Consider the following 15,267-nt stretch of genomic DNA (forward strand, 5'->3'; position numbering starts at 1 on the left):
GCAATGACTGCAGAATATTTCAGAATCCTTTGATGTTGCTCTACTACAACAAGATGATATCATTCCTATTGTCAGCCTGATATACTCGAGACTCTCTGAAAATTATATACAGCTCTGGCAAATGAAAGAAGCAGCCTAAAATCAGCCAAAGGACAAAAGCTGAGATGTGAAAGCGCTTACAGGCAAGGAGCTGAATAAACTCGATTTTTGGCTGAAAAGACTGCATGAGCCTAGGAGTGAGAATTGTCAGCATTGCCCCTATTGGCAAAATTATCTTGGGATTTCATCTCAGAGCACACTGACAAATTTCCTCAAGATGGCAGGGAGGAATTTAAGTAGTTGATTTTGGAAGCATAACTTCTAGCATTGAACTTTTCAAGCAGAATTTGATGGTGTGAATAGGGCATCCAAAATTGTGACAACTTTAACTATGATGGACAGATTCTTGGCTAGAATCCCCCAAAAAGTCCTTAAGGAGGTAGGGACTACAGTTTTGGTATCTTACATTTAAGGGGTCTAAACTTCTTCATGTAAAGATCATTTAAATTTTATGTTGTCCTGAAATAGTCCCAAGCAGACCAATGTAAATAATTTGACTTTCCACTGATGAGCTAACCTGAACAGTAACAAATTCACTCAAAGTTAAATCCCAAAACAATTTTTTTAATGTTTAAGCCTTCAGTTTCAGCCAATTTTGAAAAGGAAACAACAGTTTAAACAAAAGAAAACTAAAAAATTGCAAACATTTGTTTGCAAAGAAAACTGTTCTCTTTTTAAAATTATTTCTTTAGTTAGGTAGCATATGAAATGTTTTTTGTATTTTTGCCTCTCAGTAATAAACAACATGGTAGAAAATAAACAGACAAGGTCCGTGGGATTGTCTGTGACTTCATCAAAACTGGAACATGTTATGTTCACCGACAACTTACCACATTACCCAGCACTGGATGGTTAAACCTTCACCCTATGTCTTCTTTCCTTATTATGCCAACAGAAAGAATTTTAATGGGTACAGGAACATGTGCCAGCTTGAGATCTTAACACCTGTTTTTCCATGAAGACAGACTAACAGGGAGACTTTGGACAATATTTGCCAAAAAAGGAGTTTTCACCTCAAACAAACACAAACTCACGAGACTTGGTGAAAATGGGGGTAGAGGCACTTGGAATCCCTTTGATGAAAAACAACAAGGTAGCTGTGTCCTCCATGCCACACTGCAGAGGTGACTGGATGCCTGGGGATGTGATGGGATGCCCATTTGGCCAAAAAGATGAAAAAACAGGTGTTAAATATAGCCTAGAAAATAAATAGTAGCAGCATCTCTCCACATCTGTTAGGCTTTTTCAAACCCTGATATGTGATACTGTGAATCTCAGGGGTATTTAAATCCAAAAGGAATTGAAATAAAATTACTTTTATCGTCATCTGCTTCACTGTTTTTAAAGTTAAAGGTACTCCCTGCAGGTACTGCTAGGACTTGGTTCATGCCTTCAAACTGTCACAGAAGTGGTGCATGCACCTGGTGTTGAGAGAGAATGTGCAATACTTTATTCCTGCACAGTTCCTTCTATGTTAGGGCTTAAAAATGCTTTAACTGATTACATCTCTGCTGAGCAGTATTACCTCAGTTCTGGAAGTAAACTGGAGAATAAAGCACTGGAATTACCTGGGTAGAGGTGTGGATAGTAATTCAACAGAAGGGTTTGGAGTCATGGTTTCCATGTGTCCTGTGACAATCTTTCTCTTACAAACCATTTTTTTTTTTTAACTTAGAAAAACAGATAGCAGTAGGATTTTTTCACTGACATAAAAAAGCCAATAAATTTTTTACATGATGCTTAAATACCTCAACTGCACTGCAGCACCAGATTTATTGGTTAGAAAGGCATCAAGGTAGAATCATAGAACAGAACCATAGTCTGGAGTTGAAAGAGACCTGAAAGAATCATCAACTCCTGACCCTGCACAGGACAACCCAAAAATCACACCGTGAGGTGCCTGAGAGGGTTGTCCAAAGACTTCTTGAGGTCTGCCAGGCTGGGGCTGTGCCCATTCCCTGGGGAGACTGTTCAGTTCCTTGCCACCCTCTGTGGGAAGAACCTTTCCCTGATATCCAGGGAAACACATTTAATTATTTAAAGTGAAGAGAAAGGACACTGATATCTTTTCATTATGGTTTGGCACACTTTACTCTGCCATGGCCTCCAGTTAAAAATGGTTTCCTCGCAGCTGTGACCCAAGGAGCTGGGACTTGATGATAAACGCTCAGAATTTCAGCCTCTCCAGAGTTTAAAGAGACAGATATTGACCTCTCCAGACATAATTGAAACTTGTCCTCCCTTTTTAAAATGCCTTTGTAGCCTTCAAATCCATCAGAAGGAGCAACAGACTTTCTTGGAGGCAGGACATGGACTGTAATCAAAAAAACTTGAAAGCTGATGCTAAATCACTAAGTGCAAAGTGCCTTTCTATCTTTGATTCAATAAACTCAATCCCACAGTGAACAAGAAGTGCAAGGACCATCCATTTCAGCATTCCTTAGAGACTGGAAACAAGGGGAAGTAAGGGTGTAGCTTTTTGTCTACCAGCTGGAGACAAAAATCAAAGGAAGGATCTAATAATGAGGTAAAAATGAGTTCAAATGAATTGAACATGTTCTGATTCCAGAGTAAGTATCGTCCTCAAAAAACACCATTGAAAAGCATCTTTTTTTTCATTTTCTCACTCTTGAGAATTGAGAACTGCCATAAAAATACACACAGGACCCTGTGCATCACCTACCCACAGGCTGAGGTGGCTTAACAGTGATTTGGCACCTGCATTCAAAATCTAACACACATTTGCTGCATTTGTAAAATCTGGAGATCACCACAGCAGAAATAAATAGCAATTTTGGAAGATTATTAACTATTAGAAATAAGGCACGGCAACAAAAAGAACATTCCTGGAGAACAGAGACACCTGCATTGACCAGTTTTGTGACACCAAGATATTTGAGAAATTTTTCTGCAGGCATTTAATCAAAGGTCAAAGTGAACTGGTACCATACTGAACCATATTAAGTAGATTTAAGGTGGATATTCTAAAATATGTCCTTTTTTTCATACATGTATCAACGTTGCATTCAGCTTTACCCCAAAGTATTTCAAGGCCCTTTTCCTTGGCTCTTGTTCTAAGGATGGCACAAAGGATTGTGTCATTCCCAAGTAGTTAAGTTTGCTAAAATGGTAAGGGCATGACTAATAGCAACCAACGAACCAACCCAAAACAATGCAAACAAATGGGAGAAAAAATAAAGCAAGAAGAAAACCCCATGCAGAACTAAACCAGAACACCAACCACCTTCATATAAAAAGAAAAAAAAAAAATTCCAAACATGCACAAGAAAAAAAAATCCTGCTTCAAAACCAAAGGAACAAAACAAAAAAACACCCAGCTCCCAGAAACTACCCAGACAGGGTAAGAAAAAATCCCAAATATTTTCAGCACTACAGAAGCTCAGATGCACAACATAACTCTAATATACAAGAGGTGACTATAACAAACTCATTTTTCTGCGGATTAAAAAAAAAACCAAAAAAAAGCCAAACACATTTTGCATTGACATATCTACCAAGCGTAATAAAATCCTTAGTTTTATAATTTAACTCCCATTTTGAGGTTACAAGAGGCAGGTAGCAGAGTCTTGAATGAAGAGACCTGGGGTTTGCTGCTGACAGTCACTCATTTTTCAGTCAAAGGTCAAAAGAGTTTTGCCCCTTACTCTCCACAGAAGAGACCTTTCCTCATACCGTACATGTGCATATGTTTATTACACACACACATAAGGCTTATAGATTAACCTTTAATCCAAAATTTTTGTTTCTATGGAAACAGCAGCGAGCAACTCTATGTCAAAGTCCTGATAATTTCTTCATGATCATGAAATGGATGAGAATCTGCTGGAAACACAGATTAAAAAGGGACTGACAATGGGAATGCAAATACTTTCCTTGACTTCAGGTTTTGATACCCTTTCTTTCAAGAAACATTGACAAGTCCAGCTGAATTGCTGGGTTTAATGAAAATCCATCCAATCACACTTTTTGAGGAATGAGAATCTGGAGACAGAAGGTTAGTCAAGAAGTGCTTATCCAAAATTGTTTTGCACAGATCTAAAGTGCAAAACAGCAATGTTTGATAGAATCTAAAAACTCCCTTTTCCAAGAATGGACTGTTGCATTTGGATGCATTTTGTGTCAGCAAACCTGGGGGATTGCTGACAGGATCAGAAGTGGGAGCAAAACAGATCTCAACCAAGTGTCAAACAAAACTCCTTTGATAAATACTGAAACAGTTTCTATGGCAAAAGGACTTTCAAAACAACTGCTTTTCTCGGTAGGGACCAATAAACACAACTCCATACTTTTCTAACTTTCTGGTTCAAGTCAACAATTAGTAGAAGAGAAATAAAGCTATTTTCCAAAAATTAAGCCCAAAAAAATTGAGTGCAGCATATCCATTCTGAATGTTTCATCCTTCAAACACTGCTCATGCAAATGTTGGTATCTCCAACAGTCTCAGGGGTTAGCAAGAGTTTTGTGAGGAAAGCAGCAGGAATACTTGGCATTAAGAAAACTCCCCCAAAGTCCACACAGTCCTTATGAATATTTCCATATTTATGCACTCTGTAACCTAACATGCAGAATTTAGTTTGCTGTAGCTTCAAGCAACTTCCAAAGGCAACCTGTTTGGAGGAAAAAACACACCTGAAATGTTCACTGAACTTGTTAGCACACAGATTATCGTGTTTTTAACAGGAAAAGCGATGTGAAAAAATACTGATGTCAAACCCAAGTAATTAATACAGATAAAAAAATGTCAACAGACCTGTGAATACATTTGAAAATAATTATTTTATCACCTGATAGACTATTTCTGCTATATAACAACCTCTCAAATGATAATAATGTTACATGAGAAGCAGCCTTTAACCCAGAGATTTGCGTGTGTGAACTGCAGACATTGAACACTTGCACTCTTTTTGTGGATATGAAAGGGTGAGATGTGGGCTTTGATCTTTTAATAACTCTGCTTAAGAGGGTTTAACGGTATGAAATAATCATCAGGGCTTCTGAAACACATTAATTAATTCTCCTCTGGAAATTATTATTATTATTATATAACCACGTTACATAAGCCAGGGCATCCAAACTTTGCATTCATCTGGTGACTTCTGTGGAAATCTTGAGAGCTGCTCTGCATTCCGAGGAGCAGAGAGCTCTGCAAAATACGGTTGGACACTTAACAAGGGGAACGTTCAAATCGCATTACCGCAAAAGTAACAATTTAAGGGGACGCCCTCAAAAATTTAGTGGGAATAATTAAAGGAAATTGCAATATGACTCTTTTTTTTATTTCTTTTTTTTTTTTTTTCATTTTCTTTGAACTAAGTGAGTTAGCATGATATCCTTTGTGTTTTTCAGACAGTATTAATTTTCAGGACTGTGAGGGGGGAAGGCCTGCAGGGCAAACTAGAAAAAGATTAGTCTAATTCAAGTCCTATGTACAGAAGAGAGAGTTTTATCTGTCAGTTTGAAAGAGAACTTTAAAGAGGTTGTGATATGGAGCGGAATTATCACCACTATTAATTGCACAGGCATATTAAAAAGACCCTGGAAAGTGACCTCCTCTAATACAGAGAATGCATGGAGAAAAATATGTCTTAATCTTCTTTTCAGCCCTGAGATAAATGTCAAGTGTATCTATCACCTCAATTAACCATAGGAAAAAAGCTGTCAAAATCTAATTCTTTTTTTGACAAGGCGTTTATTCTGAAACCAGCAGAGGGAGAAACAGGCACTTGTATTAGAAAGAGATGAGTGTCAAAGGGTTCTGAAACACATGGTGAGTTTTCCATGTGCGAAATGCTGATTAGAACCATGGTAAATCAGCGCTAGTGTGTTCTGGGTTTGTTGCCTGAGCTACAGGAAAACTGAGGGCTTTGTGGCATGGTTAACTTCAGCATTGAGGTTACCTTAACAAAAGAATGCTTTTCAGCTACAGCACCATGAAAAATGCAAAAGATCTGGCGAAATGAAAGAACCTGAACTTCAGGAACACTTAAGACTATTTTACAGAATATTGTAAAACATATTTGTTGTGATATTTATTTGCTCTTTGATTATTTTTCCTTTAAATAGAAATGAAACCTTTTTGTGCCTTTCCCTGTTACATCCATGTGATCTCCTCAGGGTATTAAGATGGACTCACCTTTCATTAGTTTGAGTCACACACAAAGTTTTCTTCTGCTACCCTCGATTTTTGCAGAAAACCAATAAAAGGCATTGCAGAAAAATGATATTTACACATCTTTCATAACCGAGCTTTGAAAGCAAAATGACTGACCTACTAATAAAGCTTTCATATTAACAGCAGCTGGAAAGAATTCTGCCAAGTAATTGGTACAACCACACATTGCTTCAGTAAGAAACCATGCAGAAGAGGAAAGTTGCCTATTCAAAGCAGTGCATTTAGAGCAATTTGGGATGATGAGACTGCCTTAAAATCATACAGATTTCTTGATTTTCAAGAATTTGTGTGTGCCTATGTATCTGTGTGTGCATTCTTCCAGGTGTTAGACTCCTGCCTGAAACAAAAGAATTTGAATTGTTTTTAAAGTTACTCTGAAGCTTCTTCGGAAAAATATTAATTTTAAGGAAGGAGAGCAATGACTGTAGGAATTGAGATGGAGTAACAGTTTGGGATTTTTCAGCCTCCAGTGCTAAGTCATTTCCTATCTATCAAGAGGAGATGAGTCTCAGGGCAGTGTATGATGTCCTTTGCCACCATCCCTTTTTCCAGGCACAAATGATGCCCAGAAAAGCTGGATCCACACACTGGAAATGTACGTGACCTGCGGTGTTTGTCAGAAGATAGAGGTGCATTCAAGGATTAAATCAATTGCATCTCACAAAAAGGACAGGCTTCCCTAGGGAAAGCTCTGGGATTGCTTGTCAGCTGTAGCACAACTGAAAAACAACAGATCAGTCCTCTGCTTGTTTATGTTGTCACAAGCTGCTGAATTCAGTGGCACTTTGTCATCTCGTGTCACAACTGGCTCCCTCTTTCCATAAGAGTCATGCAAATAACAGATCCTATAAGTGGGATAATACAAACAGGAGTCCTCAAGCAGGTGCCTACTCCACTTTTTTTTTTTTTTTCCTCCTGTTTTAAATATTACTCCAAAAACAAAAATAGGCCAAGTCAGAATCATGTCAAGTACATTCCTTTTACAAGAATTCTGTTAATATGGACAGTGGGTAAGCCAGGCAATCCTGCTGGCCACAATGATAGCATGTGTGTGCCTGCTAATGTAAAATTTAAACAAGAGAATTAAAAGTAACACCAATATTTCTGAAAATAAAGACTATGGAACTTAAACTATTTCTAGAAAGTACAATAGAGCAAATAAAGTACAATAAAGTGACCCTTGTGCAAATATTATCTATAAAATAGAGAATTTAGGCAATAAACAGACTTTGAGAATGGAAAAATTTATAATTTGCTCTTTTTTAAAACTCATCCAAAGGAATTTGGATAGAAAAGTCTTGGTATTTTGGATAATTATATGAATAAAGTATAGGACAATCAGGCATGTATAAAAATGTGTTTACTGTTGCGTAATCATTCAATTCAACATTCTCTCCTACTTTGTGAGGTGCAAATACTCTGGAGCACACAGTTAAAACCAGTAACAGCAGAGATTCACTTTCCCATTTCCCACACACTGCATCAGCTCTGCCAAGAATTAAAAAAAAAACCAAAAAAAACCACACCACCAACCAAACCAACCCAAGAATCTGGAAGACTTTCTGAATTCCAAGAAAGAAAAGTGCTAGGCAATGAAGCTTTAATAACACATCCTAAATTAGATCTAAACACACAGTTAGAAACACACAGCAAAGGTCCAGAGCACCCACTGAGCCTCAGCAACAAAGGTGGCAGAGTTCAGATTTGATCAATCCTGCTTTGGGTTGCAGACTCACCTTGCTCTAAATATACCTCTTGTGGGGTCAGAATGTGCTCTGAGCTCACCTGGCTCACCTCATGCACCACAATTTCTGGCTCACAGCATTTTTGTGCCTATTAGGACAGGGGGCTTTCCCATGAAGGACAACAGAAGCTGCAGGAGGCATTTTGGTGGTTTTGAAAGTAAAACCATTAAGGTATTTAGCAGGGACAGACAGGACGCAGCTGGTAGGGACACAGCACAGATTTCTGCTGGGAGGGAAGGAGAAGAATGGAAAATACACACGTCCACTCCCACCAGGAGCTCACTGTTGGCATAAGCCAAGGTCTGCACGCTCAACAGGCCTTGTTTGACTTCACAATGCAAAAAATCATTGCAAAAATAATTACATGACCGTACAGAAGCAGGGGTGGTCCATGCAGGGGGTTCCTCTGCAGATCCACAGAGGCAGCTTGCACCTGCTCAGTACATTCTGGACCAGGAACAAGAACCTGAGCAACTGCTGCTCTTTGGTTCTGGTGCAGGTGCTGAGAACTCATCAAAAACAGCTCAAGATCCCAGCCAGCCAGAAAAAAATACTACTTTGAACCAGCTAGGGCCCTGATCCTCTTGGATTCCTAGAACGGTGCTTTTCTTTGCCCTTTTAAGCCCTTTATTCCTGGATCTACACTCGCATTTAAGAAGATTCTCAGGAAATAAGTTTCCATTTCCAAATCTGGGCACACACCTAGCTCCACTCATTGCTCAGCATATTGTGATATTGTGATCAACATGAAACAGCTCCAGTGCTGCTGGCACTCATTTTAAGGTAGCAGGAGGGACACTGGACAGTTCAGTCACTGCTCCTGTGTCCCTGTCTGAGCTACAGTCCTCATCTGGCAGGCCACAAAGCAGCTTTTCTTGAGCTCAAGTTTCTCACCCACTTGATCACTCAATTTTGCTGGAGTTAATACTCATTCCTGACACTGGCTTTACCCAGATATCTGGGATTTGAGCAGGAACAGAGCAAAACCCCTGTACTCTGTCTGTCTTCAGACACCTGAGGCACTGACTGGATTTAATTCGCTTGTGAATAGTGGCGTCACAATGAAGGACTGACTCATTCCAAACTCTCTTGAACACAATTTCATAAAACTCACTTGTATGTAAATCCTAAGATTTCCTCTTGTCTGAAAAACAAACAAACAAATAAAAAAGAAGCTTACTCTTAAAGAGAATTTCATGAGGTTGTGGTGTTTGGACCTCTCCATCCTGGGAAAGAGATAAGATCTCAGATTTTAAGAGCAGTATTCATATGACTTAATGAGCTAAGGGAGCTGGAACAGATATGAAGGCACTCTGAGGGGATTCTTTGGGGAAGAGATTACTAAGAAGCAGTGTATTTGCTTTAATCATGACTGTAAATGCCTGCTCAAAGCACATGGTTACTTCATACAATTTAAAATTATGAGAACAAGGAACCCTAACTGCAAAGGCCAGAGCACAGTGCTCATTTCTGCAACCTGACTTGCACCCTGCCATCAAAACACTCTGATGACTGTTCATTGTGGAGGAGCTTGAGTGCTACAATGAACAATTCTTATCTAGAACATAGTTAATCTGCCACCAGCATGCTTCTGTCATAGCCTATGGTTAACATAACATAGAAATAAAAATACTTTACTGGACCTTTTGATTCAAATACCTCTTATGACTTTCTATTTAAAACTAGTAAATATTACACAATTGTTTTCTTTCACTCAAGCTAAAACAAAACAAGAATCTATCTGAAATGTGCAGTGTTTGCCTTCCTCATTTATGTTTTTGTGTCCTGACTTGAGGAAGATTTAAGAGAGTGAAACAGATACAATCAGGATTAGCAACCAAATAAAATTTTACAGTGAACAGGAAAGCATGAAGATTTGTATAAATATTTGCAGGAACTGAAAGGAGCCGATGCACAATCAAATAATTCGGAGGATGTATGCACACTTGCTTTTCAAAGAAAGCATTTCTGTCCCAGCCTCAAAAAATAATGAGACAAAGAGAATGCTTTCATCAGCTGGACAGCTCCAAAGTCCTTCAGCAGTCTGCATTTGTTGCCAAAATAAAAACTATTACGGAAAATATCTTTGTAGGAAAGAAGCTTCAAAGCATATTCTTGTCAGCATATACTTGAAGGTCAGTTTATCTGAACAGACAATTTAGCCTGCATTGATAAATAGTTATGTAACACAGCCTTAGAAGTAACTATATTGAACCCAGAAAGCAAAAAATCAGGTGAAATTGTACTGGCATCATTTCAAATGTCCACACTGACACCGGCTCTGTTCCCTGAAAGACTGGGCCCCTGTCTCAAGCAGATATCCCCAATTCATGTGTCTGCATCACTCCTCTTTGCCTCTAAGATGGTTTTGCAGAGCCGTGCCAGTTCCTACTGAGTGTGAGAAGATTCACAGAGTGTGAAATCTTGCAAACTAAATGAGCCATAGGAGCAGTTTGCACAAATCCCATATGATCAGCGTGGTAACCCAGTCCCCTAGTATGTTATTTCCATTATTAGCAATAGCAATTATTCAGGCAAAGAAATGACAGAATAAACTCCTCGCTCTGAATGTTTGCGCAGTGCTGGCTCTGAAAAAAGGATTATTATGTTTTTCCATGCACAAAGGACAACTGTATGCTAATGTCCCCCCTTTCCTTCACTAAGCTGCAGGGAAAGAGGTTTGTCAGGCTCCTGGGCAGACCACACTAATGCAAGTAGGCTCTCTCAAGCAGGCAGGCTGCAGAAAATGAGCTGAGGCATCTTGAGTGTCACAGACGTTTGATGGCAGTTGGAAGAGAGGAATCTGTCAGTCAGGGGAAGCCTCCAGGTTGGGGCACAGAGCTGAGCAAAGGGGTTTAGTGGGAGCTTTCTGCCTCTCCTTACTGCCCAAGGAGGGTCCAGCCTTGCTCTGCAACCTGGGGAATCTTGGAAATACGCCCCCACTTTCCCCCCAAAAGGCACCAGAGCAACCAGAAAATTTCAGTTTAGGTTTTCTCTGCCCCTGACCCCAGAGAATTTGGGCATTGCCACCTGAAGCTTTGCTGTGCTGTAAAGGAAGCAGCACAAAACTCCTCTCTGTCTCTAAATGATGACCACACAGAAAACCTCACAGCACACAGTCATTAAAATGCACAGCATAATAAAAGAATTTACCTAGAGGAAGACAAAAGAATGGAAGAACAGTTAATGAAAGTGTCCCATTTCTGAAGAAACTAACAAGTGAGAAATTGCATTTTCAACACTGAGGTGACCTGCTCCTTGACAAACATGTTGAAACAGGTTTTAGTTCTATTTCATTTATAGCTACCTTCAGACAGAATATTGTGTGCAATTAACGAGCACAAGTTGCTTGGGAGGTTTTGACTTTGGATTCTGTTTTTTAAAGGGTTGGGATTTTAAGGTGTCATCTTTGTTGGCATTCTTCTAAGAGCTGTAGTTTGGGTGTTTTTTTAAATTAAACTAAACGTTATATGCTGTCAAAATCTTTCCAATAAATTTAGGAGAGGAAGAAAAGAAAACCATACCCAAATCTAACATTGAAACATTTGTCTTCCCAGATATAGGCATTCGTTTGGCTAAGATGTCCTGTTTGCAATCAAAATCATAGATGACAATGACAAGAGAAGTGGAAGGTGTAGGACAGGAAAACTTTGACAATCCATCACCATCTGCTCAAATTTCACCGCAAAAAAAAAAATCTGTGCAACTGAACCTTGAGGAGACACTATGAGAAGACTTTCAAATCCTTTAGAACAAAGATGAAAAATTCCTGATTGAAATTCATTATGAATCCCAGTACGTTCATTTTCAACCCACCAGTTTGAGCAAGTTTTGCAGAAACACTTGGCACAAAACCTTTTAACCTGTTACAGAACAAGTGTGAGAAAAACTGTGGGTTTATCCCTGAAGCTGAGAATTCAAGCAGTCCCACACCAGGTAAGTGCAATAACACTATTTAAGATGAGATTTATCAAGATAGCTTCAAGATTTACTCCTCTTAGAGTGGCTTCTGAATATTAAAAGAAAGTAAGCAGTCCTGAAACAGGGATTATTTTGGGTTCTACTCCTGCCTGTGAGTCACATCCCTTTGACACTAATGCATCCCGTTCATATTTAATTATGGATACACTACTGCAGACACACCACAGATTAATGACTGGTAAGGAGTCCTTGTGAATCATGCCACGTACAACAGAGTTCCTCTTTCTTCCACTCTCCATGCCTACCTCTAATGCTTGCTCAATTAGGCTTCCCTATCAATACCCTAAGAAAATATGATGCAGGGATTGAAGGCGATCTTAGTGATGACATCAATACTTTTAATGTAATGAATATGAGCAATGAACTACTCTAAAATTAATGGTAGTTTTCTGCAAGTTTCTACTTTTTTATCAAACTTTCTCCTCTCTTCCTATATGCATAAGCTTTGGAGGCCACCCTTTATTTCTTTCTTCTCTGATTAATGCTCAGCTGAGACAGGAGCAGGGTTAGGGTTACAGCATTGTCACACAGAACCTACCGCAGGAAGGGCCAAGAACACACAGAGAGATCTGAGGGGAAATCCCACAGCTCCACCCAATCTGGGGAGGTGTCTCCCTGCAACAGCTCTGGCTGCATCCAAAAACTCACATTTACCTCTGGGAAGGGACTGGAGCACACAGGCCAGGAACAAGAAGCATGCTGCAGACTCTGCCACCCCAAAACAACCTCAAAAACACAGCTGTGACAGAAGTCTCTTTGTTACAGCATTCAGTTTTACAGCATCTTGATTACTGCTTCCTTGCATGTCCTAAATAGAGCTCTAATATTGAGATGCCTTGATTCACCTCTTATATCTGGAGGTGATCACACATTGCTTTTACAAGCCTTACAAACTACCCGAACATAAATAAAGAGCATTAGAAAGATCAAAGGAAGATCAGAAAGAGGTTTTGATTGTTGAAATATACAAATAACATGCTTTTAAATATTTTTGAAAAAGGCTCAAGCTTGCCTATGTTTCAAAACCAGTAATTATACAGACATTGTTCAAGAGACCTAAAAGTTATCCTTCAACAGAGGATTTTTAATCAAGACTACAAGACTTAACTTTCACCCTAAAAGAAGTGCTTGGTGAAAAAAGTTATTAAATCCAACTGCATTTTAGGACAAGATGAAGCAAATCAGATGAAAGTGATCCTTTCCTGCTTGCATATCTATGTCTCCAAAATCTAGAAGCTTTTATTCAGTTCACTTGGAATCAAATTATCAGGAAGCAATTAGCCTTCTTAAAATGGAAAAAGGCTATATCATGCTCACTTATTTTTAATACCTCTTATCACATACAACAGGGAATAGTGAGGATCAAGGGAGAAAAAGATCACTGCTCACAAAGAAAGGCATTCATTAGGCAGATAGACAATATACCTCAGAGAAACCCATTGCTTCTGCCACCTCATATTGCTGAGCTCTGAATTTATACACTCTGTTAAAAGGGGAGGTTTTTTTAGAAATTAGTGCCCTGTTAGTCTCCTTACAGCCTTGAGGTCTCTCAGAGGACAAAGGACTATAACTGGATTACTCTACATCTTATTTTATGATGTGCCTTAGCAAGGCAAGTCCCCTTCATTCCAGGCATTATAGAAACACAAAATAACGGAGATGCACACACTCAGAGATGGGACAACTAACACTGGCCTCTGGTGGCCTGTGCAGAAACTGGCCAGGCTCTGGAAATGGTAATTTCTGAGATAGGACTACGCTCTCCTTTGAGTAGAGCCTACCCAGAGTGCCTGGGGCTGTGGTGTTAATTAACCAGTGGCTTGTAGGATTGAGCAGCCCAAGAAACCCTGAGCTGGGGCTGGTTTACCCAGGCCAGCCAAGTCACAGGTACTGTTTAACCTCTCAAACCCTCCCCAGCCTCTCTCCCCACTCTGCCCCTCTGCTGTGCTGCAGGACCAGCCTGCTTCCCCAGCTCCAAGGTATCAGGTGTATTTTTGCCCACAGGGTTGAGATGCTTCCCTCCAAATCAGGCAGTTCTGCTACAAAGCCTTATAGGGTTGGGCTTTGGGGTGAAATCTGCCGTTTTCCTCTATGGGCTGAAATGCAAAGATGCTCAGCAGTGTGCAGCCAGAGGGGTGTGCCAGCACTCCTGCGTGTCACACTCCCAGCACCTGGAGACCTTTTCCAGGTGCCTCCCTGCCAGCTCTCAAGGATTTCCCTCCTTCCCCAGGGGGCTGGGAACGGTGCTGCCATCTCCTGCAGCACCAGGACAGCCTCAAAAGCAAAAGCAAATGCTTACCCAGTTTTAACACCTAATTTTAGGTGAGGGGAGATTTTGCACCACAAATTAACTTATGCCACACTGGGAAAAGTTTTTGGAACTCATCAGACTACTTTGGAGAAGGTGCTGGGAACACTCTGTTATCCGAGACTTCTAACTGGAAATTATGTCCTGTGCATTACTTTCAGCTCCCTTTTGCAACTTGCAGATAAGCAGGCTTGCCCACTATTTCCACTGCATGCATGCATTGGGGGCACTTGCAGACCCCTGATAACCCCTATTTAATCAGGGGGGACAAGAAGTCCCCATAAGCTACATCCTACTCCCCAGAGAGGAAGAAGTTTCTGGACAGTAATTCATGCTGCCCAGAGCTGTGCAGGAGGTTGGATTTACAGCGTCCTTTGTGCACAGCAATGGCCAATATCCTTGCTCAGGGGAAGAATTATTCCCACCAAATTGACTATTTATTTCAGGCATGCCGCCCTTTAAAACAAGAGAGGTATGTTCCTCTTTTGCAGGAGTGCACAAAAATCCAGTGAGAATAAAGGTCTGGCTGGGACAGAGCTCCAGACCACCGGAGTGGTTCTCCTGGTGCATCTCCTGGACCAGCCACATGTCCCTCGTGCCCCACATCCCCTCGTTGCTGCAGGCACCCCTCGGCACCAGCACAGCCACCTGGCTGCTCCCAGGGGACAAGATGGGAGCACCAGAGCCTCCTGGTGAGGCCAGATCCAGCACATGGGCTTCCCAGGCACAGCTTGGATGGGGGGTATTCATCCTTCTGCTGCCCTGACAAACCCCAACAGGCAGTCACACAACATCCTCATTGTTCATCCCGGAGAAAAACAACCTCAGAGTGGCCACAAAAGGAAAAATATGTCCGGGCACTCACGGCCCAACATGCGCTTTGTCTGGTCAGCGATGCTGCCAAGAAAGAGGTGGCACCAGGCCAAAAAGCCTCGGCACAC

Source organism: Lichenostomus cassidix, chromosome 1 (assembly GCF_008360975.1).
Source record: "Lichenostomus cassidix isolate B80296 chromosome 1, HeHo_3.0, whole genome shotgun sequence".
NCBI classification, from domain to species: domain Eukaryota; kingdom Metazoa; phylum Chordata; class Aves; order Passeriformes; family Meliphagidae; genus Lichenostomus; species Lichenostomus cassidix.